Source organism: Crocuta crocuta, unplaced genomic scaffold (assembly GCF_008692635.1).
Source record: "Crocuta crocuta isolate KB4526 unplaced genomic scaffold, BGI_CrCroc_1.0 scaffold89, whole genome shotgun sequence".
Taxonomy (NCBI): Eukaryota; Metazoa; Chordata; class Mammalia; order Carnivora; family Hyaenidae; genus Crocuta; species Crocuta crocuta.
The window spans coordinates 2,243,142-2,270,606 of NW_027551559.1; the positions used below are offsets into that span (position 1 = coordinate 2,243,142).

At 36.7% G+C, this 27,465-nt stretch overlaps 1 long non-coding RNA gene across 1 annotated transcript in view; it reads left to right on the forward strand.

The window, feature by feature from the left end:
• LOC144219463 (uncharacterized) overlaps positions 1-3,917 on the forward strand; it is a 15,175-nt gene extending 11,258 nt beyond the window's left edge. Inside the window, exons 2-3 of the long non-coding RNA XR_013331427.1 lie at positions 2,728-2,831; positions 3,724-3,917. This is a non-coding gene — a long non-coding RNA (uncharacterized LOC144219463). The remainder of the gene's footprint in view (positions 1-2,727; positions 2,832-3,723) is intronic.
• Positions 3,918-27,465: the final 23,548 nt, after the last annotated feature.

The following is a 27,465-nucleotide window of genomic DNA, read 5'->3' on the forward strand; positions in this document are numbered from 1 at the left end:
ATGGGGAATGGGGCAGAGGGGGGGCGGGGGAAGAGAGACTCCCAAGCAGGTTCTGTGCTTTAGGCATAGAGCCTGACATGGGGCTCAATCTCAGGAACCATGAGATCATGACCTGAGCCAAAATCAAAAGTTGGATGCTTAATTGACTGAACCACTCAGGCACCTCAAGGTTAACTTCATTTAAATTCTCTTCTAAAGCCATAATTTTCCTGGTTGTTTGTTTCCATACTTAAATTTAGTGATGCTCCCACCATGTTTTGTTGACTGGATTTTTTTTTTTTATTTAACTTTCAATTGGTGAATGTTACAATGACTAGGATCCTTTTGTTATTATGGTTAGTGTTGTCTCCTTCCTTCTTTCCTACCTTCCTTCTTTCCTTCCTTCCTTCCTTCCTTCCTCCTTTCCTCCTTTCCTTCCCTTCCTTTCCTTCCTTTTTGTTTTTTATTCCTATTTATTTGTTGTACTAATCTTCAAAGGTCCATTGGTAGTCTGAGCTTATGTTTCAAAGCATCCACTTAGTGCATGAATTATATTTGACTAACATCTTGGCTTGGATAAAAATAAAATTCTCCATCTTTATTTTGTTTTGGTTGGATAAAATATTTTAAGCTCTCACTTTCTTCCCCTCAGAATTTTAAACGTTACTCTATTATTTTTTCACACCAGAAATTGCTGAGTAGAAACCCTTTCATGATGAAAAACAAAACCCAAGGAAAAACAAATATATCTTCTTGAAATAGGAAACATCCTTACTGATTAAAAAAAAATTCAGCATATATTACACTTAATATTAGCAAAGGAAAGGAGGGTATGGATTAATAAAAGATGTGCAAACTCTACAGAGAAGAATATCAAACTTTGTAGAATGACAAGAAATAAAGCCTAAATAAGTAGAGAGCTAATTTCTCAAATCACCCCATCTTTGCATAAAGCAAAAAGTGATTTAGAATTCCAAATGCTGAGGCTGATTCTTATTCTAGGACATTTTGCTCAGCTGGTACTGAAGTGTTGTTTATTCCAGGATGAGGGAGATTGGCACACAAGGAGTTTGATAAAAGGTACAGACTCAGTCAAGTCTGCACAGTAAGACTTTCTGGAATGAACTGTAGAGTTGGTTCTCCAAGCACAATCTCCACCACACTCTAGGTTATTTAAAGAGTCATTGCGTCTCATATCTATGCCTCCTCCAGCCGGCTGGATTAGGACTCTCGTGTGTTATAAATACAGCCGTGTTTGTAATAGTGATCTCTGAGTTCTGTCTCTGCTTCACCAGGATAGGATCCACAGGGGGAAGGAAGCCCTTTACATTTGTCTTTCTGTAATATGAGCAGCAAAGGTGAGGTGCTCAATAAATAGATGAACAAAAATGTACTGGTTTTAAGCCTTGACTTCACAACTACATTTGAGAGTTAATTACCAAATATGCCAAATGAAATGATCTCATTTATAGGGTCATGATGCTGATCTCCCTACTCTTCCACATGGTTTGGAGAATCAAATGAGACCATGTACGAAGGTGGACTACAGACTATAAGCCACTCCCCGAGGCACATGTAGGGCAGTATCACTTGTAATCTTTGTACTTTATTTACTTTGTTTTACAATTTTATCAGTGTGATTTTATTAACAGCCTATACTCCAGCAAGTAAAACCTATATATGTTTAGTTTTTAACCATATATATATATGGTTAGGGTTTTTTAAAAATAAATAATTCTTTTAAACATGAATTTCTTCTAAACTTAATTAAATTAAGTGTGTTCTGATTCCTTTAGGTTGTGATTTCCCAAGGGTAATGTTTACATTAGAAAATTACATAGTCATAGGTTTAATAAATATTTACAAAAAATAAATTTTGGACAGATAGAATAACAGAGTGAAAGACCATTGATGAAATAGGTTGAGTTTTGCTTTCTGTACTTAGTAACTCATGAACTCTTACGAAAAGAGAATTGGGTCTTTATGTTGGTTACAATTCATGAAATTTCACTGTTGCAAAGTAATTTGGAGCTCTCATTCAGAAGAAATGAATGTCTTTATTTCCATTAACCACTAACTAAAATATGCCATTTCCTTAAATGATCAATGTGTTGTGGGCAAGAAACAGTGAGATCGGTAGTACTTGTGATGGTCACAAATAGACATCACAGATAATGTCATACTGGCCAATGGACTTCAGATTTCAAAGTAATTATAGATTACTATATATTACAAAGTAATCTATAATTACTTTGAAATTATAGCAGTCATTAAACCCAGTATTGATCTTGATTTTTTAAAAATTTTATTTAGTTTTGAGAGCAAGAGATAGAGAGGCAGCCAGAGAGAGAGGGAGACAGAGGATTCCAAGCAGGCTCTGCACTGATAGCAGTGAGCTCGATGTGGGGCTTGACCTCACAACCCATGAAATCATGACCGAAGCTAAAGTTGGATGCTCAACTAACTGAACCACCCAGGCACCCTAGGCCTTGATATTTGATGTGTTAGTAATAAAGCACATATTATATAGCAAACTGTTATAATAGTTTGATTTTGGTAGTTATAATTGCTCATTTTGTAATTTTATTTATTTTATGGATTTGATTACATTGTTTTGAGAAAGGTCCACAGGTTCATAAACTTGTCAAAGGAGCTAATGACACTTTTTGTTTTAAAGATGATCAAGAGCTCCTGCCTTTGAGGATATCTAATTCTACTTTCTATCTTCTATGGCCTTTCCACTGAAAGGGTGACCTGCGGCAACCACATCATCTGGGAAGTTATAAATGCAGACACTCCAGACTCACTGCAAAACTGTTGAATCACACTCTGCATTTCAACAATATCCTTTGGTGATTTGGACATTTTTCAGTGTGTTATTCTGTAATATTAACATATTTCCTTTAGCAATACCCCTTTGGGTGCCTGTATATTTTTTCACTACTTTGCCTAAACATTAGTAAACTTACCAGGATAAAAGAGAGAAAGAGAGAGAGAGGGAGAGAGAGAAAATAGCAATGTCCATTCTATTGCCAATAAACAATATATTTCTGGGTTTAATTAGATGTAGACACTACTCATCTAAAGTAATTATTCATTATATAAAATCCATGGAGAAAATCAACTTTCTAAGTTCCTAGAGGTTTTTATGACTCCAGAATTGCTGAAAAGTAAACACATCTTGCCTTTTTTTAGTCCCATTTTAGGAGTTCAAAACCCCTGAAAATATGTGATTATCCTGGAGGAAGGGAAGAAGGAAAAAGAAACAAATCATTAGAGAATATTGATGCATTTGACTAGGAGTAGCATCTATATTTAAGACTTGTGAAATGAGAAATAAGACAGAAAAGAGATAGCTAAGAAAAAACTAAAATTGGTAAATTACTTGTTTATCTACCATCCAGTCTTGAAATTTCAGCAGATATTTTAATATAATAATTATTTGAAAGCATTCTTAGAAGTAGTTGAAATGTTTGCATGATTTTCAAAGAAATCCAAAATGATGCCGAACTTTTGGAAAGCAAAGTTCATAAAGTAAGTGATGTAATATCTTTCTTTGAAAATTTTGACTCGGTAATTTCCTGCCAAAAACCATTTTTAGCAGTACTGTCTTCCAAGAATATAAATAAAATGATTAAACACAGAATACCTTTAAGAAATGAGATAAGGCAACATGCTTATGTAATGATACTTTCTGAAACAAAATTATTTTTTAATTTTTTAATATTTATTTATTTTTGACAGAGACAGACAAAGAGCCAAAGGAGGAAGGTCAGAGAGAGAGGCAGACACAGAATCCAAAGCAGGCCCCAGGCTCTGAGATGTCTGCACAAAGCTGGAGGTGGGGTTTAGACCCACGAATCACGAGATCATGACCTGAACCAAAGTCCAATGTTTAACCCACTGAGCCAACCAGGCACCCCTCAGAAAGAAAATTAAATGTGCATTTTTATTATTCTTTGGCTACAATATTTATTACCAATGATGTTAGAATTCTGACAATCTTATGAAGAAATGAGTGGATAAGCAAACACTGACGTAGCAATATTCACTTTTGAAAATTCCATTGATTAAACTTTAAATGCTTATAGTCAGCCAATTACTTTTCAAAAAAAGTAAAGTGCACACCTTTGCACGCACACACACCAACATCTACTATTTAACTAGTAGACCTAAGTGAAGACTCTTTTACTAACTACAAATGTACCATTAGGAGATAGCATGATTTTAAAAGAAAATTTTAAAAGAAATTTTTTTTCCTGAGAGCAAGGGTTTATCAGATCAGAAACTAAGAGTAATTTTTCCATCATTAGAAAAACTGAAAAATACAGGTAAAAATGATGGAAGATATCCATTTGGAAATAGAAATGAGTATGCGTCGCCAACTTTAAATACCATCAGAACAGATGAATAAATGGACACAAACAATGAGTGAATTTAACGGCAGTTCTTTCCAGAAACAGAATTCAAACTTCATAGTCACAGGAAATGGGCTCATGTTGAACAAGAGCCGCTTGAAAACTGGCCAATGATACAAAAATCACTAATCTTTGAGAGGCGAGAGTTTGCCCAACTGTTAAAAGTAACTATGATCCATAATGGCCTCTTTCCTATGTCACAGCGGGAGTTCACCTGCATGCCCTTTGGCAGAGCAAGTTTCCAATATGGTCTGCCATCTTGGATTTCTCTCTGGATCCCTGCCCCTATCTTCTAAACACAATACTTTATATCTCATTTTTGTCAATAATCAATTGTGTCACAATAATTTTTGAATGTTTGCCATGTTTTCAAGATTTTGAAATTTACCAGGACACAAGACAAGTAATGTTAGTGCTTATGTTAGGACATGTGCCTTCCCACCAGGGAAGGACTCCTTTCCACCGATGTTTTTTCAAAGCTGACAGCCACTTCAACGATGGCCTCATCTGAAGAGTCAGCTACTCGAAGATTTTGGCCTTTGGGTGCCGGTCCATATCTGAAGATTTATAAGACAGGGCAATAAAGGCTGGACTCTCATCCAACATGGAACAACTCCCCAGGCCGTTGCAGCCCCAGAGACACCTGTGAGAGTGTCCACTGCCCCTTTACCTCCCCCTCTGCCCAGCCTTGCTTCCTTCCCTTGTGGTAGGTGATGTTGGACCTAAAGGCACTCCCTAATAAGCATCTTGTCCCCTTGCCAACTTCTTGGTTTCAGAACCCCTCTGGGGAACCCTACCTGACACATTGCTGCTTATAAAACCTAAGCAGGAAAAGATGGCCTTTGGGGCTTTTTGTTGTTATTGTTGTTGTTGTTGTTGTTGTTGCTTGGGCTTTTGTGTTTTCCTTTGTTTCCATTTGTTTCCTTCCTCCTAGTAAATTCCCTCTAAAAGCCTATTTTAGAAGTATTCCAGTTAGTTGCCAGTTTGGTTGATGGTTAAGCATCTCCCAAGAGTGCATTTTAACAAGGAGATTTTTGAAGATGCTATTGCCTTGACAACCCAAAAGTATGAAGCAATAAAAAAAAAAAAGTAGAGGCTAATATTTTGATCCAGGCAAGTTCTGAATATCAAATCTATGATATCAGGATATTCAAGGAATATATAAACACTAGGAATACCATGCTCAGGTGGTCTCTGACCTCAAAATTCACTTATGGAATAAACCAAGAGCAACATAATAAACACATAAATAAATACACCAAATAAATAAATACACCAAATAAGTCTCTACATTCAAGGATCTACTTGTCTTAACTCCCTAAGTATTAGGAAGGAATTATACCTAAAACCAGTCATTCACTGAAGACTTCACCACCCCAACCTCTTCCTAACACACTTATGAGGCTATTCTATTGTTTGTTTGGAAATTCGACCAGATCACAGATGCTAGAATGCTGGCTGACTTCTCTCGTTCTCATCAACAACCTTCCCAGAATTGTCATCAGTAATGACCAGAAATTAGACCCAGGGGACAAGTCACATGGTTCCGTAATTTGGCCTGAACCAAATGCCATTTATAGTCTTTACAAAAATCATATAAAAGTTACTTACAGTTCAAATCATTTGAGAATTTTTAAGAGCTTTGTAAGTATTTCCAACATTTCTAAATTCTCCTTTAATACTAATATGTTAAATTCTCCTTAACATCCTAACAGAACTATTTAAAATCCAATCCTAGGTAATCCTGAACCAACCATAAAAAGCAAACTAACCCAGAACTACTGTTTTGATGATTAATTGATGACTTCAAGGCCATAGGAGTGGAGGGAAACCTAATTTACTTCTTTTTAAAAAAATTTTTAAAAATGTTTTATTTATTTTTGAAACACAGAGACAGAGCATGAGTAGGGGAGGAGCAGAGAGAGAGAGGGAGACACAGAATCTGAAGCAGGCTCCAGGTTCCGAGCCGTCAGCACAGGGCCTGACGTGGGGCTCGAACTCACAAACTGTGAGATCATGACCTGAGCCGAAGTCAGACGCTTAACCGACTGAGCCCCCCTAGGCGCCCCTAATTTACTTCTGACAGTGTTTGTTCTTTCTCTAAACAAGAGCACTCTCCTCTGAAACATGTTCCTTTCTTTCATCACTTTACTTTTCCTTCTGTTTTCACCTTGTCCTTTTCACTTCCTTCTGACTAGGCCACAGGTGCTGGGAAGTTTGTGGTGCAGCAGAGCAATTCAAGTGTTTTTTCATAACCCAATATTTTCTTACACAGGCTGTGAACAAAAAGATGTGCCTGTCTTTCTTCCCATGCCCCAATTAACCTCATATATTATAAGTTCCTAATTCAGTTAAGCAGTGCACAGATGGGTCCTAAGTATGACATGAATCCCCAAAGATTCGCCTCCCGCTAGCTTCACAAACAAGGTCTATTACATATTGCTTTGAAGAAGCCAGTAGAAAATGTAAAGAACAATAACTGGTAAACATATTTATCTGTAAGCAATGGTATCACAGTAGCAGAAAAGAAAAATCACCCTTTATTGAGGTTAACTTACAGGTTATAGGGTTGTCCTTACAGTCTCTCTGTACCTGTGATAAAATTCAAAGAGAGCAAATTCAAAGAAACTTTTCAGCCATCTGACACCAGAATTCTGTATATTTTCTTTCCGGGAATATGATTGATTTTAAATTATATTTTATTTACTTAGGGGAATTCATCGGCAATAGATACTAATGAATTTAAATAACTTTAAAGACGTTAATAATGTATGCAAAAGCAGCAGGGGACTAGTTTATCAAGCATTGGTATGTATACTTATGTGTATACTTTAGGTTTGCATCTTTTTAAAGTTTATTTCTGTTGAAAGAGAGAGAGAGGGGGTGAGGTCAAAGGAGGGGCAGAGAGTATCAGTTCAAAGTCCCACATGGGGATCAAACTCAGAAACCGTAAGATCATAACCTGAGCCAAAAGCAAGAGTCGGATGCTTAACCGACTGAGCCCCCCAGGTGCCACTAGGCTTGTATCTTTAATATAGTTAAATACCGGAAGTATTTAGGACTTTGTTATTTCAAACGTATCTGTCCAATTATTTTTACTAACAGCATATCATTTAATTTAGTGTAGAGTCAGTGTGTTATAAATTATCATAGAAATCAGCCTCAGTGTGTTATAAACTATCATAGAAATAGGCTTCCTTTAAAAAAAATCACTCTTGAGAATACTTAGTACCTTAGAACTACTGAACAGCATAATGAAAAAAGACCAAGGCTGGAGGGCCAAGGATTTTATATAGAAACTCTCAACCTTGGGGCGCCTGGGTGGCTTAGTCGGTTGAGCGTCCGACTTTCGCTTAGGTCATGATCTCGCGGTTCGTGGGTTCGAGCCCCGCGTCGGGCTCTGTGCTGACTGCCAGCTCAGAGCCTGGAGCCTGTTTCAGCCTGTGACTCCCTCTCTCTCTGACCCTCCCCTGCTCACGCTGTCTCTCTCTCTCTCCTAGAAACAAATAAAACATTAAAAAAAAACACTTTATTAAAAAAAAAAAGAAACTCTCAACCTTAAAAATGGCTCTTCTACTTCATCTTTTTCTTCCTACAGCCTCAAATATCCTCATCAGTACAATTTAAAATTTTTAAATGCATTAAATCAGCTTGAAGTTCCCTTGGTTGCTTCCAAAAATGTTATTATTCCAATGTATCATTTTAATCTATTTTAGGATATTCCAAATATCTATTGTTTCTCAGATCTATAAATAAAATATGTAAAACAGAGCAGTTTGTATTCAGTGTGTTACATGATTTCCATCCACACCCACAGTTCTTCAGTGATACACGCCCTGGCTAGAGGGAATAAAATGTTTTTTCTTGTTGTAAAAAATAGTGATGTTTCTTTCCTTGTATATTGAGAAGAATATGTGATCAAGCAATGAAAATTCATTACTTTGAACCACTTAACTTTTCATGCAATAATTGTTAAAACACTGAGCTTTTTCTGCTGGCTAACATGTGAGTCAATACATTTTTTTGTAGAGTTCTCTGACGGTCTTCGAAAACAAGGGGCGCCTGGGTGGCTCAGTCTGTTGAGCGTCTGACTTTGGCTCAGGTCATGATCTCACAGTGCGTGGGTTCAAGCACCACATCAGGCTCTGTGCTGACAGCTCAGAGCCTGGAGCCTGCTTTGGATTCTGTGTCTCCCTCCCTCTCTGCCCCTCCCCTGCTTACACTCTGTCTCTCCAAAATAAATAAACATTAAAAAAATGAAAAAAGAAAAAAATAAGTGGCATAAATATAACTGACTGAAGCCACTTAACTTTCAAAAATATGTTTCACAGATGTTTTCGAAGAAAGCATGCTATAAGCATTTTTCAATATAAAAAAAGTGAAATATTTGTTTTTATGTGGCAAAGAATGAACTAATTTATGAAAGTATTCCTGTATAATACCATTTTTACTTGAAATGTCAAAATTCCAAGGAATAAGATATTTTTTCCAATGGTTATTATATTTGCAGCAAATATACTAAAAATAAGTAGGACATGTGTAGTAACAGGAAAGTATGCTACATATCATTAAAATAGTATTTTTAGTGAATTTAGAGATAGAATTATGTTAATTTCACTTGGTTCTTAAAGTAATTTCTACTATTAGTAGGATATATGATGTTGAAAAATTGAGTCTTATCGACTGTCAAGTTAAAAAAAAATAGGTATTCAAAAATCAATCCAAAAAGTATTGAACATATTTTTGAAGTTTTACTTTGGAAGCAGAAACAATCTCAAGCTGATTTGTATACAAACCCAACAAAAGCCAATGATAAGTAATGAGCAGGTTGAATCAAGCAAGGTGACTGATATAATCATAAAAGACATGTTTTTTGTTGTTTTGTTTACTTTTTGTCTTCCGCTGCCCATTTAAAATGTATGCACTGAATATTGTTTCCCTCTGCTTGTGGATAAAAATGCAGCTGGGCCTTATGGCAATTATGTTCATGGTTTAAAGAATGCTTCATTCCATGCTCAATTTTAGTCATTATTCAGTCTCTTCAGTAACTAAAGCGTTCATTCCAACCTTTTAATAAGCACAGTGATAAAGGAAGAGTTAAGTCCTCTCCCACCCATGTCAGAAATAGGTCCAACTGCAGGCTGAAAATCTTGAGAAAGGGAAGGAAGTGGTCAAGATTTGAAATCATCTCCTTTGTCTCTCTTCCTTCTCACACCCACCCTTAGCTTGGATCACCCTCAGTGGTCCAGTCAGACCCTTGAAGATCTCCCGACCTGGGTGGTTCCATCTTTAACAAGTGATCATATCTCTATTCCAGAGGCTATCTAGAAATCTTCCCACCACCCTCTGCAAGCCTGCACCATCCTGTAAAATCCTCCACCAAGCCTTCAACCTGAATGGGTTGCCAGAGTTCTCTGTCCACTTAGGAAACACGATTTTACAAAACCTTAGACATCACTATATAGTTTATATTATGTCAGTTAGCCCCATAAAAAGCTACCCCAAAGGGTTTGAGGAAAGAGAAATGCAAGGGGCAGGAGAGTGGGGCTCATGGCATGGCTTCCTCTGAAGGTCTCCCTACAAAATCTTCATTCTCCACCATTTTAAAGTATATACAGATACAGAGAGAGATATATATTATTATGTACTAATTTTATTATTATATACTAAGTTGAATGTAGATGGCTATAGATATAGATGATATAGATATAGATGGATAGATACAAATATATACACCACACTAAGTACAGGCATTCAAGTGTCCTGGGACACTTTTATACAATATTCCCCTATGGTGATTTGTATCTCATACACTTTAGAGTCTTTCTCATTATCTTTCTCATTAGCCCTAGCCAAAACTAAAGCAAGGACACCACTTCTAACATACTGTATCAGTCACCTATTACTGTAATGAAGCTACACTCCAAACCACCATGAAATTCTTTAATAATATACTCATGTTCCCATCCGTGTGTGCAAGCTTTCTGAGGTTTGGCTGATATGGGGGATGGGCTTCCCAGGGCTTGGCTAGGAGCTCCAGGTAGAAGCCAATTCTGTTCAATGCTCCTCCTTGGCTGGCCTTGGGACCACAGACAAAGCGCAGGAGAGCGAGCTCAAATACTCAGGGCACATTTCGAGCCCTTGCTCGTGTAATGTTTTCTAACATTAAATTGGCCAAAAGAAGTCTTCAACAGGGAAATACCTCCATCTCTACTGAGAGGGACATCAAAGTCATGTAGGTAAAGACAAAGGGAAGAATGAAGGATGTGGACAACAATTCAACCTACCAGTAGTCTCTGAAATCTGTGATAGCCTGAAGCATCAACTCACTATTTGATGTCACTTCAGCAATAGTCATGGCTGCCATCTTCAGAGAAGAAGATAAACTATAGAAATTGAGGTACTCTATCACTATCTTCAGTTTTCCATGATGCCATCAACAGTGACAATGAAGATGTTCTGCTCTAGAAGTTACTCACCTATGTTTTCATTTTATTTCCTCCCTTTCTCTTAAACGTTACTCTCTACATGGTATCCCTGAGCTAGCATGTCCCTAAGAACTTGAGTTCAACTTAAATACATTCCTCTGTTAAACTAATGTTTTACTCTGCAATGCAAGAACATAGTATCTTTCAAATTCAGAATTAAATGAAAATTACCACTGCCTGCCTGTTATTTTTTAGCTTCTCTAACCACAAGTTCCTATTCATCTAGGATACTATTTGTCTTTTCTACAAATCTTTGGTGTTTTCCTTGTATCTTTTATACATATTTAGTTACACACTCTTTTAAGTCATGGACCTAATCATTATGTTCCCTCATTGCATCCTTTTTTTTTTTTTTTCAATTATATTCCATTGACTCCCCACATGCAATTTATAGAAATTAAAAATTCATATAGTGTGGAGAATCTATGCATTTAATCCTATTTCCATAGGTATTTTAAAATATTTAACTTGTTTAATATTTATTTTGATAGAGAGAGAGAGAAGTGAGGGGAAGAGAGAGAGAATCTCAAGTGGGCTCTGCACTGTCAGCTGTAAACTACTGAATTTACAGAGATTCCCCTAAGTTGCCAAAAAATGTCCTTTTTTCTGCTCCAGGATTCAAGGCAGGATATCACAATGCATTTAGTTGTTGTTTTCTCTTGGTCTCCTACTGTCTGTGACAGTTCCTAATTTTTCCTTATCTTTCAGAACCTTGACACTTTTGAAGAGTACTTGTCAGGGGTGTTGTAAAATTCTCTTAGAATTTGGGTTTGTCCAATGTTTTCTCAAAATGAAACAGAGGTTATAGATTTGGGGACAGAAAATCACAGAAATGATGTGCCCTTCTCATCACATCATATTGGGAGTACATGATAGAAACACATCTTATTTCAGGTGATGTTGATATTGATCATTTGGTAAAGATAGTATCTTCCAGTCCCACTGTATAATTAATAATTTTTTTCCTGTCCATGCTGTATTCACTGGAAATGGGTCACTAAGCCCAGACCATTCTTAAGGATAGGGTAATTAAGCTCCACTTCCTGAGGAGGAAAACAGAGTATCAAAGTGTCTGGGACATGTATTAATACCATCACAGTAAACAAATATTTGGGGGAACATATTCTGAGACCATACAAATATCCTGTTTCTCCTTAAATATTAGCTTAGTGATTTTAGCATTCATCAGTAGATCTTGCCTGCCTCAACTGCTATTGCAATGTTCTAATAATGAGTTTTATTCCCCTTATCCTTTCTACATTTATTGAACAGAAATCTTTTGTAAATAGCAGTTGTTCCTTCTCTCCTATTTATTTCTTTATTTATTCCCTCAGTCATTAATTTACGTCAGTACAGACTCATGAATATTTGTTCCATTCTTTGGGTTAAAATCCCAATACATATCATTACGTAATTTGTTACTTGTTCCGTATTTAATCATTGACAGCTCTTTTGGGCTTTTTCTTATGTCTTTTAGACAGGCCCATTTTTATTTTTTCTTTCCTTCCTAAAAATAAAACAAAACAATACAAAAACTTTCTTACTTTCTGGTGCCATAAAGTACTCCAGGGTCATTGTGTTTTTTCCCTGCCTCGACCCCATTTCTCCAAGAAGCTCTTCTCTCTTGTGTCGAAGAATGGTCTTTAGAAAGCAAGATCAGGGTACTCAACACTAACCATGCTTAATTTTATATAGAATAACCATTTTTCCAAAATCATGACATTTCACTAACTTTATAACCTGTCTGGTTTCTTTTTCATTTCTTTCTCTTTGTCTTTGTGCTTCTCATTCTACACTATTCTTCCCTGATGTGTGATGCCAGAGCACACTAATACATCTTGTTAAAATAAAATAAAGTGGAAACCAGGCATGAAAATCGTCCAAGCAGGCAAAGTCATTTAAGCTACATAAGCAAAACTTTACCTAGGTTATTTTATGAACACAAACAAAACATGACTTAGGTCATTTCTTATAAATGCCTATGATAATCATAAAAGAAACTTAAGTCACTTTCCTTTTTTCTGGCTTTTTGGGTTTTTATTTTTTATATATAATTTATTGCTAAGTTAGCTAACATGCAGTGTATACAGGGCACTCTTGGTTTCAGGGGTAGAATCCATGATTTATCACTTACATGCAATACCCTATGCTCATCACAATAAGTGCCCTCCTCAATTCCCCTCATCCATTTCCTAAAAAGATATACAATAATAATTTTTAACAAAGGCCCTGCCATCTGGACATGCCTATTATAATAACCAATCATTATAAAGGTTCAACAACTTCCTCATTTTCACTTTATAAGGTATCTGGTAATGTCATGCTTCTGAGCTTCAGCTCAGTTTGAATTAGAAGATTCCCTGGTCACAAACTGTTCTTTTACACACAATCAAGTCTTCATAAATACTATTCTACTGATCTGGTTTTAATTTGTATTGTTTCTAGATTTTTGACAACCTTACTTTTGGATTTACTTTTGTTGCTTGTGTCTAAAAATTCTGTACATTCTGAAAGGCTCATCCCTTCTTCCATGTCTGCTCTTTTCTCTTTAAAAGCTGTCATAGAAAGCTTAACCTACATAGCAGATTCACAATCCACCTACAATGTTGTCCTCCTTCTATTTCCAAATTGTCTACCAACTGATCTCTCCTTTCATGCCTACATGGGTTCAAATGTAGTACATTTTATATTTATCCTCATATGTCATCAGGAATACTCCATTTGTTATCACTAGAATTTCCATGTTGATACCAAGAAGGGCTATCTTCGAAAAAAGGATTTGCAAGGGATTTTTCTTCCTCCTCCCCTTTCTTTACACTCTTTTTTTCTTTCTTTATATTCTCACATGATGTCAGCTATCAATAAGAGAATAATAAATCTGCCTATAGCTGGATGAAAGCCTTTGCTCTATAACTGCATCCTCAGGAAAGCCATAAATATTAGAAAGAGACAAAATTCTGGAATTGTTTCACATATAAATGTCACCTTAGTTAAAACATAGTTTCAAATACCGCTATAACAAAAACCCAAATTAACAGTGGTTTAAACTAGATAGTAATTTATCAGTCTCTTCCATACATTTTGAGATCCAGGGAAACCACGAGGTTCTTCTTCATCAGGACATCAGACAACCTGATTCCATCTTCCTTAGGGATGCTCTGCAATCTTTGGGGTCACCCACATGATTCGAGGTCGCTCAATATCTGAGCCACTTTCAGGGCCAAAGAAGGCGAGGGCAGTGTTTTTCCCTTTAAAAAGTACATCTCTTCTTCTTCAGCTCTATCTTCCAGAAACACCAAAGCCTCTATTTTCTCTTTGATGTGTCTCCTCTCCTGTGTACTTACTCAGTTTTCCCTCTCCTTCACTCTCAAAACCTCATTCATAGGTAATTTTAATATGCTACGAATCACACTCCCTGAGTGAAGCATGTTCACTAGTGAGTTCTCATCTTTTTCTACAGATTAAATGATACGTAACATTAACCTGCACTACACACTTCAACGAATGTAAATCATGTGAAATTATAGAAAAAACCTGTAACTCCAACTTTGTTCATTCCTCCAATACTTTTCACCAAAATTTAAGAATTCTCTCGATTCCACCAAATTATTAAAACAGTACTACAGAAAAAAATTCTAAATAAAATATTACCATAGAATACAATTGTTTCATATATTATTAATAATAAATTCTTTGTGATGTATCATCAGCTCATCATTGTGTTGAAAGCTCCCTGGATTCACAATGAAATAATCCAGTTGACATTATTTCTCTATACAAAACATATCGGAGTTCCTGGGTGGCTCAGTCGGTTAAGCATCTGACTTCAGTCTCAGGTCATGATCTCATGGCTCATGAGTTTGAGCCCAGCATCCATCTATGTGCTGACAGCTCAGAGCCTGGAACCTGCTTCAGGTTCTGTGTCTCCTCTCTCTGCCCCTCCCCCATTCTCTCTCTCTCTGTCTCTCTCTCTCTTTCTCTCTGTCTCTCTCTCAAAAATAAAGAAGCATTAACAAGATTTTTAAAAATATCAATTGCTTCTCACTGTCTGGAGCTTGGAACTAAATTCTTTCATCTGGTTTTCATACTTTTGCATTTAGAGCTTGCTACTGGCTAAAAATTCTATATGGCCATTCGATCACCCACTTCTTCCCTCCTGTAGTAGTTATTTTTCATGCTTGAGCTTTTCTTTGGATGGCATTGTTTGCTCACTGACACAAGGGTATGTAAAATGGGCCCCATGGAGCATCATACTTGTTTTTTAGCAGCCATCCTATTATGGTCTCAAGTAAGTCCACCAAGTAAAAAATGTATGCTTCCCCACAGAACCAAGAACACATAGTCCTTTGATAAATCCCAAGTTGTTGTTGTTTTATCACAGAAATTTCTGTTTTCTTGCTTGCCTAATTTTGTTTTTCCTTTATTCTGAGTAGCCGAAAGCCTTACCTTCCTCTCCAAAGATGTCCTGATGCTTAAGGCAGCACATAAGATTAATGGTGATTTTTCCCCAATTGTCCATTTGACTTTATCCTTTTCATATTAACAGTAGGAAAGATTTTCCCCTTAAAAACACTTTCTGTTTTTCAATTAAAAATAGAACTATCCTACGACTCAGAAATTGCACTACTAGGTTTTTATCCAAAGGATACAGGTGTGCTGTTTCGAAGAGGCACATGCACCCCAATGTTTATAGCAGCGCTATCAATAATAGCCAAAGTATGGAAAGAGCCCAAATGTCCGCTGATGGATGAATGGATAAAGAAGATGTGGTGTACCTACAATGGAGTCTTAGTCAGCAATTGAAAAGAATGAAATCTTGCCATTTGCAACTATGTGGTTAGAACTAGAGGGTATTATGCTAAGCAAAATCAATCAGTCAGAGAAAGACAAATATCATATGGCCGCTCATATGAGGACTTTAAGACACAGAACAGATGAACATAAGGGAAGGGAAGCAAAAATAATATAAAATCAGGGAGGAGGAAGAAGCATAAAACTCTTAAATATGGAGAACAAACAGAAGGTTGCTGGAGGGGTTGTGGGAGGGGGGATGGGCTAAATGGGTGAGGGGCATTAAGGAACCTACTCCTGAAATCGTTGTTGCAGTATATGCTAACTAACTTGGATGTAAATTTTTAAAATAAATTAAAAAAAAAAGAAGTGATGTAAAAAAAAAAAAAAAACAGCACACAGATATGATCAGTAACAATGCTGTGCCAGGCCATTTTGGAGCCAAAGGCAAGAGGAAAGACATTAATATTGATCCAACCTTAATTTAAATTTTTGATATTATGAATGGTTGGCATTAACCTTTATTTTTAAAAAATATTGTACCAAAATATTTACATTAATTACTGAGTTTCCTGGCTAATTCAATGAATAAATAAAATAAACAAATGAAAAAATTAATTTTTTCTATTTTTCTTTTTTTAAATTTTTAATGGCTTTACTTATTTTTGAGAGAGAGACAGAGACAGAGCACAAGCATGGGAGGGACAGAGAGAGAGAGGGAGACACAGGATCAGAAGCAGGCTCCAGGCTCTGAGCTGTCAGCACAGGGCTCAACGTGGGGCTCGAACTCGTGAACCATGAGACTGTGATGTGAGCTGAAGTCAGACACTTAACTGACTGAGTCACCCAGGTGCTCCTAAAATTTTTCTATTTTTCTATATTTTGATATACATTATGAGTCAAGGTATCACACAATGGGGGTTAGATTTATGTAAAGACAAGCTAGTAAAACTCATGGTTTACTTCTAACTTATGATCCACTGTGAAATTTTAAGCATTCAGCACTATTTAGCTCCTAATTGGATTAAACTAGAAAGTACATTCATCTCCAATTTATCTCAAAACAAAAGCATTTATTTTTATCTTTACCTTGGAGCTTGTTTTCTTCCTTTCTTTCTTTCTTTCTTTCATGTTTATTTATTTTTGAGAGAAAGAGAGAGAGAGAGAGAGAGCATGAGTGATGGAGGAGGAGAGAGGGAGAGGGAGACACAGAATCCAAAGCAGGCTCCAGGCTCTGAGCTGTCAGCACAGAGCCCTACACTGGGCTCTAACTCATGAACCATAAGATTATGGCCTGAGCTGAAGTCAGATGCTTACCTGATTGAGCCTCCTAGGGCTCCTAGAGATTTCTTTTTAAGTTTCACTTTCCATATTATTTTTATGAGGATCACTATGTCTTTAAAAACCTGCGTATGTATCACTTTGACTTTGCTTTGCCAAATAAATAACAGAAGGTATAAATATGAACTAGAAAGTCCATACGTACATATATTTGCACTGTCTGCCTGTCACCTCTTGCTATTTTCCAAAGCTTCTCTGGAGCCACTCTTCTGTAGTTGGGCTACCGAGCTTGTCATGTGTGTCATTTTTCAGTTGCCATTCATCATATGGCACCATTTTCTGCATTAACACTTAACTGTCAAGGTATTATGCAACAGAATCAGATTCCTCCAACACAAAACTCTCACTTCCACAGGCAGTTTAAATCATCAGTGTCAGGTGTGGAGCCTGGTGCTTGGTCTGGATAAGAAGAAGGAAAGAGGGAAATAAACATGAAAATTAAGAAGAAAAGTGGGAAATAAACATGAAAATTAAATATTGTGTGTCCAGCCATAGAATTAAGGTACTTGCATTCCTAAGAACATTTGGCAAAATATAATTATCTGTTACTCTTTCTAGGATTCCCTGTCCATTGTCAGTATCTAGGGAACATACTGAGTGTTCTGCAAAATGAAAGACTTAGATCAATGGTCTGATGGAAATTTATAGATGTTATTTGATGATTGGAGTCCTCAAAACCTATATAATTGGTACATACAATTAAATAAGTCTACAATCATCATCAATTTATCATTTCAAAACCATAAATCCCTTTATATTATTAGTATGCTTGGGTGTGAGGTGCAGTATCCTTTGTTCAGAAGAGCATTATAAGAAAGACTGAATAAATCCCCTTGCTTCCACAAAATCTGCTTGTTGTCTTGGAAATTTCTCCCTAAATTCTTCCTGTGATCTAGCATTTAGTGACCTTCACTACAAGAATCAAGGTCTTTCTAGGCATGTCAGTCCAAATATTCTGAATCATCTGTCTATCTAAAATAATCAGATGCAATGAATATTAAGATTGCTTAGATCCTACATGAAACCATATAGAGAGTACAGACTCTATGAGAAAATAAGAATACAGGAAAAGCTGTCATCACACACATTAGATAAGGAAATGCAAAATGATGTTCCACTCCAGTGATGTAAAATCCTAGGAATCTTATATATTTAAACTTCTGGGGCTCAGAAAGGCCTCTCAGAAAAATGCCACAATCCAATTAAACCATCGAATGCTGACTGTTCTCAGAAAGATTATCAGTGTCCTCATTGTCCAGGAGAAAATGGTACAGAAGTGACAACGGATAGATGGTTTTTGGAGATTAGTAAAGTCAACTGGCAACAGTTTAACATATATATTAAAGTTCCATCTTATTCTTGATTGAGCAAAAGAACAGATTTGGGGCTTTGTGGGGTTTTTTTTTTCCAAAATAAAAACTCAGTACAAGATATAGGAAAGAGAAAAAGTAGCCTCTGGAGAAGAGAAGTATAAAAATATAAAAAGGGGAGGGTTTGGTGGGAGCTTGTAAAAATGAATAGAGCAATGAAGCTAAGCCGTAACACAGAGAGATGGTAAATTTTGATATATCACATTTTGGCCAGCAATGGAAGTTGGCTTACTGGGGAAGAGACAAAGATGGCCCTGGGGAGTAATAGAAGCAAGGAAGCAGAGAAAGAAAATATGCTGTGTGTAGTCTCATAGTTTGGAATCTGAGTTTAATTTTTAAAAAGTCAGGTTTCATAAGACAGAGACGTACAGAAGCAAATAAAATTTTCTAACATACAAGTGAGTATATCTGGAACTCTGCTGCCTTTGTTTTTTATTAAATCCAGTCTTGAGTTAGATATTTAATTCTAGATTTCACTAGAAAATACAAAATTTTTAAGCAAAAGAAAACCCCCCTCAGCATTTTCAGGAAGGCTAGGGAATGTATATAGAGGCACTGTGGCCATTATTAATTGAATGCTTATGAATCGGAGGAGAAATTCATTACTGCATTATTACTCTGGTTCAGAATGGTCAAGAAATGAAATCTGCAGACTTTCCTAATAAACAATAACCATCCTAATGCTCAGTTTGCCAATTGTCAATAGCTAAACGCAGTATACCTACCACTGCTTTACAATTCCTATGTTCTTACCACTTTTTCCAGCCACAACACCCACCTGCACCCTAAATACATTTTCTTATCTTTTCTTCTCTGCTGACATCTACAATTCCACCCCAGTAGCATTTCCCAATCTCAGGCTTGGCACATCCAGAGAGACAGCCACTGTGTAGGTGAGCATGTGATAAATATTTAGTCCAATTTAGACAGTCAGACAAAGACTAAAATTCTTAGACCATCTGCCATCAGATAAATAGAGTTTCCTTTACAGAGGTTTTGTTTAATGTTCCTTGTCCTTGTGAACTTCAAATCATTGTACTAATTATTCAAGGTTTGGTAACATTGAAAGTCAAATGTCATAATCAACATTTGAACCTAACTATACACCATGAGTAATGTTCGTAGTAACTTTACTTCCTGATGGCCCAAGTTAGTAATCTATTGTTATATAACAAAGTACCATAAAACTTGGCAGCCTAAGGCAACATGTGTTTCTTATATCAGAGCTTCTGTGAGTCAGGAATCTGGGCACCTTTTTTCCAGGTGCTACTGACTCTGTGTCATCGGCCAGTAAGTCAAGAGTCAGCCAGGGCTGCAATCTCATCTGAAGACTCAACTGGGGAAGGATGGACTTCTGAGTTCATAAGGTTGTGGGCAACATTCGTTTTCTTAATTTATCACAGACTGTTGACTGGAGGTCTTCCTTGTGGTCTGTGTAGTATTACAGAGGAAACCTCACAACTGACAATTGCCTTCCATCCAAGTGAATATGTAAATGAGAAAGAGAGAACATTCAAAATGTCTCTTTATAACCCAACTCCAGAAGTAGCACTCTTCCCCCCACCATATTCTAATTGTTACAAATGAGTCATAAGGTCTAGCTAACACTTGAGATTATACAAACACATGACTATCAAGAAAAAGATCTCTGAGGACCATTTTAGGGGCTGCCTACCATTGCCTCACTTTTAACCACTGATTCCCTGACCCTCTGTGGTAGACAAAAACTGAAATGACCTGGGATGCCTGGGTGGCTTAGTCGGTTAAGCGTCCAACTTTCGCTTAGGTCATGATCTCACGTACGTGGGTTCGAGCCCCACATCGGGCTCTGTGCTGACTGCTGGCTTAGAGCCTAGAGCCTATTTCAGAGTCTGTATCTCCCTCTCTCTGACCCTTCCCTGCTCATGCTGTCTCTCTCTCTCTCTCCTAGAAATAAATAAAAATATTAAAAAAAAAAAAAAAACAACTGAAATGACCCCAATGCCTTTGGCCAGTATAACTTTCCTCCCCTTTGAGTATGGATATGATATGATTAGATACTAATCTCATGAATATGTTCTATGAGAGATTTGAATATAAGGAGGGAAATTATCTGTGTGAAACTCTGTAATCACATGGGCCCTTTAAAAACAGAATTTTCTCCATTTGGTAAGGGAAGAGGAAGACATGGAAAGTAGAAGGTTGGGAGAGACTTAAAGCAGAGGGGGGTGTTTTGATGTTGGCTTTGAAGATGAAGGGGTCATATAGAAAGGGGCAGAGAGCAGCCTCTAGGAATCGCAAGGAGTCCCAGGCTCACAGCCAGCAAGAGAGCAGGGATCTCGATCTTCTTGCCATAAGGAAATGAATTCCTCTAACAACAAGAATGTGCTTTGAAGCAGATATTCTCCAGAGCCTCCCAGTGAGAACTTACTTCCGCCAACATTTTGACTTCAACCTTGAGATCCCCACAGAAGAGAACCCACTCGCATCGTGCCAGACTTTTGACTTGCAGAGTGTGAGATGATAAATGGGTGTTGCTTTAAGCCATTTAGTTTGGGATAATTTGTTATGCAGCAACAGAAATTAATCTATCCACTTAAGCAACATTAGCGTCCCATGGCAAATTCTCCCTAAAGATTCTTGAGTGTTAAGATAATCTTATACAAACATAAGCATCTATGTAGTGGTTTTGTCCTTTTGGATGTTTTTAACAGTATGTATTACCGTTACACACACACACACACACATATGAATACATATGGGCACATATATGTGACAATATACTATAAATTAGATACATATATATTTAATTATTTTTTTACTTATTTCTGAGGATTGTTTGTTCATTTACATATTGGCAATTCCTCCAAGTCCACAGCTAATAATCTAAATTAGTATTTCTCTAAGTTCTGAGGGAGGTTGACAGCGAAGTCAAAAATATTTTCATGACAATACAAAGACTTCCATTGCATTCTTCACTCTCACACTCTCACAAGTGGAAATTTCCAAAAGCTACATAAGGTGTGTAATGACCACAGACCGAACTTAGAAGCGGCAGTGACTATCCAGGAGTCTTCTGTTTTGTTAGGCACAAAAGAGATTTTCAAAATGAAAACAATGCCTCTCTGCTTGCTGTTATTTTTCATCTTGAAAGATATAATTTTTCTATAAAATTATTGTTTATCTCAACAATATTTACTATCGTTATTTTCGTAGTGGCTTTAATATTATTTTTAAATAATTTGCTATAATTTAGCTTTTTAAATTTAATTCTTTTATTTTTTAATGCTTATTTATTTTTGAGAGAGAGACAGAACGCGAGCAGGGGAGGGGCAGAGAGAGAGGGGGACACAGAATCTGAAGCAGGCTCCGGGCTCCGAGCTGTCAGCACAGCACCTGATGCAGGACTCAAATTCACAAACCGTGAGATCATGACCTGAGACAAAGTTGGGTGCTTAACTGACCGAGCCACCCAGGTGCCCCTAATTTAAAAGTTTTAATGAATTAATACATAATGTTTATCATGTTTCCTCAATATTAATAGTTTATATGGCAAATATTGATAGGTATAACCCATTTAAATGAAAGTTCTTTGGGTTTTCCATAATTTTTAAAAGGGTAAAGTAATTCTGAAACAAACATTTGAGAACTCCTAATCTATACCTTTCCTTTTGATAGGCACTTTGATACTTCCCTGAATGGATGAACCACATTTTATACTGGAGTAAATGTTGATTTTTGTGACGGCAAATTCCTACACCTTTTTGTCTCAAAGTTTTCTAGCAAAAGGAAGAGCCTAAAATATACATGCCTTTGACCCAGGAGCCCCACTTCTGGGAAACTAGTCCAGGGTAAGCAGAGGAAAGAGGCAGGAAAATGTAGTAGCTATCCTAATCAGGGAATGCAAGGCTGATCCTCTGGGTGAAAAAGACACCCATAAAATCAGTGTATTAACACATGAAAGGCTTAGGTTGCATCATGTCCACAAAGAGGCAGAGGGTATTTAGGTACAAGAGTACCAAGAAAAAAATTTTTTAACTATTCAAAGTATTAAACTATTTATAAATGCATGGGGTCAATTGTGCAAAATATAAGACAGTAACACACACTAAGAATACTCAAATATACCACATTAGTATTGTGATAAAAAACTAGATTATTTTATGCAGAAAGGATTAGAAAGACATCATAGAAACATATTTAAGGATTTTTTAAAGGTAGTTCAATGTAGAAGCCTATTACTGTCAATTGCTTATTCCATTATTTCGTCAACCTAAACATCTTGTTTTCTTTCTCTTTGCATATAATTCTGCAAGATGTATCCATACTTGTCTTTTCTATCAGTTAAATTTTAAGAGAAATATATTTTAGACAGAAGGCTTTGCATGCTGCCGAAAATAACATTTCTGTGAGGTTTCTTTGACAAATAATTAAATTTGAAGTGTGTTTTTAAGTTTCAGGTGGGCAATCACTGCCTAGTAGACTTTTTAAGCCAATAAAGCATGAGTAAATTCTACAGATGACAAATCTAAAAGTTCATAATATTTTTCATCTCGCAGTTGATCACAAATACAAGGCAAAGTGGCTGACATGCTTTTGGACAGTGGTAAGATTTTCAGAATGCGAGATTTTCAATTATTTTTCAAACTAACATTCCACTTTTAAAATTAAAGAAAGATATCAATGAGGTTTTTCCTGAGAATTTGAGTATCTGAATTAGATCCTCAAATCTGAGTAATCCACCAGCCACACTTACATAAATCAAAAACATATAACCCCCAAATAACGCTAGATTTCCAAATCAACTTTCATATCAAATTAGCCTTATCAGGGAAGATTATCCTTTTCTCCATTGCTGGAGAAGTGGGGACTTGTTGTTCAAGGGCTATAAAGTTTCAGTTACGTAGGATGAGTAACTTCTAAATATGTAAATGAGTACATTATGCTGATAGTTAACAACACAGCCCTTCATATTTAAAATTGTGTTGAGGGTAGATCTCATGGTCATCTTGTTACAGAAAAAAAATTTTTTTTTAAATTAAGGCTACGGAAAACCTTTTCCTTTTTTCTGTAAAGTAACCAAAGTATTTTTTTTGGAGTCTTAGGGACTGCAGTCCAAAACATACAAAATTAACCAAAATCACAAGTGGGTTCTGAATTGTGAGCAGGAAGTACAGGCTTATAAAGACAAAATCCACAAAGTTATGTAAGCAGTTTTGGAAGAAGTATGATTGGTGCTGGCAGAATTTAAACTAAGTATCTGATACACCATTGGCTACAGAGAAACTATTTTAAACACACAGGAACTTGCAGAATTCTGCACCCATGAGTCCTCCTTGAGGAGGCTATCAGATAAGGACCTTTGTCCAGCAAGGATGTGATAAAGAAACTTCAGCAAAAGGGCTAATAGTGAGCAATTTAACTTACATGTATAGAAGATTAAAACAAAGTGGTATAGTGGAGGAAAACTAGCATCCTGGAGTAGCACGTTGTGACAAAGTGGTAAGAACAGAACCAAAAATGAGTAAGAAAGAAAGAGGAAATAAAAATATGATATCTGACTGTTGTACAAGAAATCATGTTAAAGGATGTCATTAAATGCTGTTAACCTGGGTAGTAAAATGGTAAAATGTAAAACATAGCAAATACAACAGAAGAGATATATACTGACACTAGCTCCTTGGGTTCATGGACCCAGTGCCAATATGGGGAAAAGGTGTTTCCCCCAAGCACCAAGCAATTCTTAGACACCAGCATGGTGTCTGAGTATTAAATCCATTTCTGACACTGTCTGTCGAGAGCATCAGATTCCACAGGTTAAAGTCTCAGTCCTACAAGACTGTGCCCTTCCCCACGCCACCCCAGCTTCAGACACCAGTCACAAATCCCTGGCTATCACCAGTGCTTCTGACCTACTGGCTACAGAATGAGGGTTCCAATGGCCTCTTCGTTAGGTTCTTTTAATTTGTTCGAGTGGCTCACAGAACTCAGGAAAGCATTTACTTACATTTACCAGTCTATTAAGAAATATGATAAAGGATACGAATAAATCGGCAGATGAAGAGATTTATAGGAAGAGGTACGGGGAAAGGGCAAAGACCTTTCATGACCACACCAGAGTGTCATTCTATCCAGGCTCCACATGCTCACCAACACTGAACCTCTTTCTGAGAGTCCTGTTGGGTTTTTATGAAGCTTTCAGTGCATAGACATGATTGACTAAATCCTTGGCTATTGACTGATTCAATCCCCAGACTCTCCTCTTCCTAGAGGTCAAGGGTTGGGTCTGAAAGTCCCAACCCTCTGGTCACATGGCTGGTCCTCCTGGCAACGAGCCCCTGCTCTTGTGTGGGTTCCATCAATCAGCTTCATTAGTTAGGGGACACCCAGGTCATTTTTATGGCTCTGAAGCCTTCATGGGAATTATGAATGAACACCCAATATATCTGACAAATATTTTGATCATAAGGATGACTCCAAATATATATTTCTTATAAATCACAACATATAATCATAAAACACAATGGCACAGTTGAGATCACATATAGACATCATATAAATAAATATAAAAGGGGTTAATTCATGTATTAAAAGAAAAAAAATTTCAATTTCCCTTACAAAGGAAGACCCAACTATGCATGAAAGATGGAAGAGACACATCTAAAACACAGTAGTTCAGAAGGGAGAACAAAAGGCCATTATCTTACTCAACGGGGAAATAGTAGAGGCATTTCCACTAAGTTCAAGAACAAAGCAAGAGTTCTCTCTCATTATCGCTACTATTATTTGACATTTTGCTAAATATATTAACAATCACAGTCAAGAGAATTCCATTAGAAGCATAAGAATCAACAATAGAGAAATAAAACTATTTCTATATACTGTTTTAGAGTTAAAACTCAAGAGAAGACAACTCTAGAGAAGAAAAGATAAAACTAAATGAAAAAATAAGTTAATAAGGTAGTGGTTTAGAAAAGTTAACATACAGAAATTGCTGGAATTCATATGTACAAAAATAACTGGTTAGGAGATGTAAGGGGAGCGATAACCGCATTTACAAAACCAAATGGGAGTATCAAAGTTAAGAAGAAATGTGCAAAACATACACAGTAAAACCTCGGGTTGAGAGTAACCTGTTCTGTGAGTGTTCTGCAAGATGAGCAAACATCTCTAATAAATTTTAACTTGATAAGCAAGCGATGTCTTGCAATATGACTAGTATGTGACGCTAAACATCACATGATCACAACCAAGCCAATGGTTCTTCTCTCCCTCTCTCTCTCTCTCTCTCTGTCTCTCCCTCTCTTTCTCTCTCTGTTTCACTCACTGCAAGATTGTGGGTGGTCATCTTCCATGCTCAGATGCTCCATCTCAGGATGTGGTATTTGGCAGTAATAGGTAATTTCTCAGAACATTGGAAGGTGCCCACAATTGGTACTAGTGTATTTTTTGTCACTTCCAAGCACCTATGGACAGTCCTTTGCTTTTCCAGACAAGAGTAAGCTCAGGAAGGCTTTGCTTCATTCTAGGTCAGGCTGCCTGCAGATGGAGACCCTTTCCTCTGCTGCCTTATTGCCAGTTACACCAAATAGAGAGTGTGATAAGAGTTTATTAATACTGTACTGTAGTCAACGTCCATCTGGGCGAGCATGTACTATTGCCGCCAAGCACAAAAATGTTGAAAAGAAAGGCGATAAGGAGACGATTGCAGTGGAAGTTAAGGAAATCATCGTGAAGTACAAATGAGGCATGAGAGTGGCTGATATTGCAAGATTTTATAAGAAGTCTAACATCTGCATCGCCTCTGCAGAGGAGGAGGTGAAAAAGGCAGAGAAACACCTCAATTCAAATGAATTAGGGAGATGTGTAAAACATGAGAAACAGCGTAGAATTTTGTGGAAAATCACCACCCGAATAAGGCGATAGCAGTGTGTGAGATGAATCTGTTTAATGACGATTGAATGTGCCATTTCCGCAAAATCCTCAAGAGGAGGCAAATATAAGTGTCATTGGATAGTTTCTTTGTTAAAGTTGCACAAAAAGAAAAGATTTCATTGAGCCAATAGATAGCAGTGATTCTGTTAGTGATAGTGAAAGACATCCTACCCAATAAGCCTCCTCTCTCTTGCCTTCCTCACACCAGCCATGAAGGTTTTCAAAGGTAAGCGCAGGTTTATTTGTTTATTTTTCTGTATACTTTGTATATTTTAATTATTTTCTATTATCTTACTGTATTGTAATCATTTTTATATGAATATTTTGGGGTTGTGGAATGAATCATCTGAGTCTCCTTTATTTCTCATGGGGAAATTTGCTTTGATATACAAGTGATTTGGATAGCAAGCATGTTTCCTGAACAAATTCTGCTCACAAACCAAGGTTTTAATGTGTAAGGAAAACTCTGAATGTATGAACAATCAGAAAAGTTGACTTTAGAAAAGAATAGGTAGTTCTTCGAGTGGATGTTTCAACATAAGGCATTAGTATTTTCTAAATTTCACACAAATCTGATAAAACTACTACCATTTGAGGGGGTGCCTGGGTGGCTCAGTCAGTGATCGGCTCGTGACTCGATCTAGGGTTGTGAGTTTGAATCCCACATCGGGCATAGAAAATACTAAAATATAATTTAAACTTATTAATTACATTAAATTAAACTATTAATTTTATTAATCATTAATTAATTTTAATTTACTTCTTTAAAAAAATACTGCCACTTGACAAACGTTGCTGTAATAATTATTACAGGCAACAACAATGGAAACTAACATTAGCAAGAGCTAAAGTATTATCAAAGTCGAGATATTTACATAGTCTCAAAGTATTGCTCCACAGATCTTCACTAATTAGAAAGAGAAAGCAGTTTTGTTACCGTGGCTGAAATTGATAGACACCACCACCCGATAAAAGGTAATCATTAATAAGAAAGTGACATTGTGTTCTCCCTGATATCATAAGATACACATCACTTTGTGGCATTCATACCACAAATGCATAATTTGGATTTAAGTTTAAAAAAGATTTGAAGCACCTGGGTGGCCCAGTCAGTTGAGTGTCCGATTTCGGCTCAGGTCATGATCTCACCGTTCGTGGATTTGA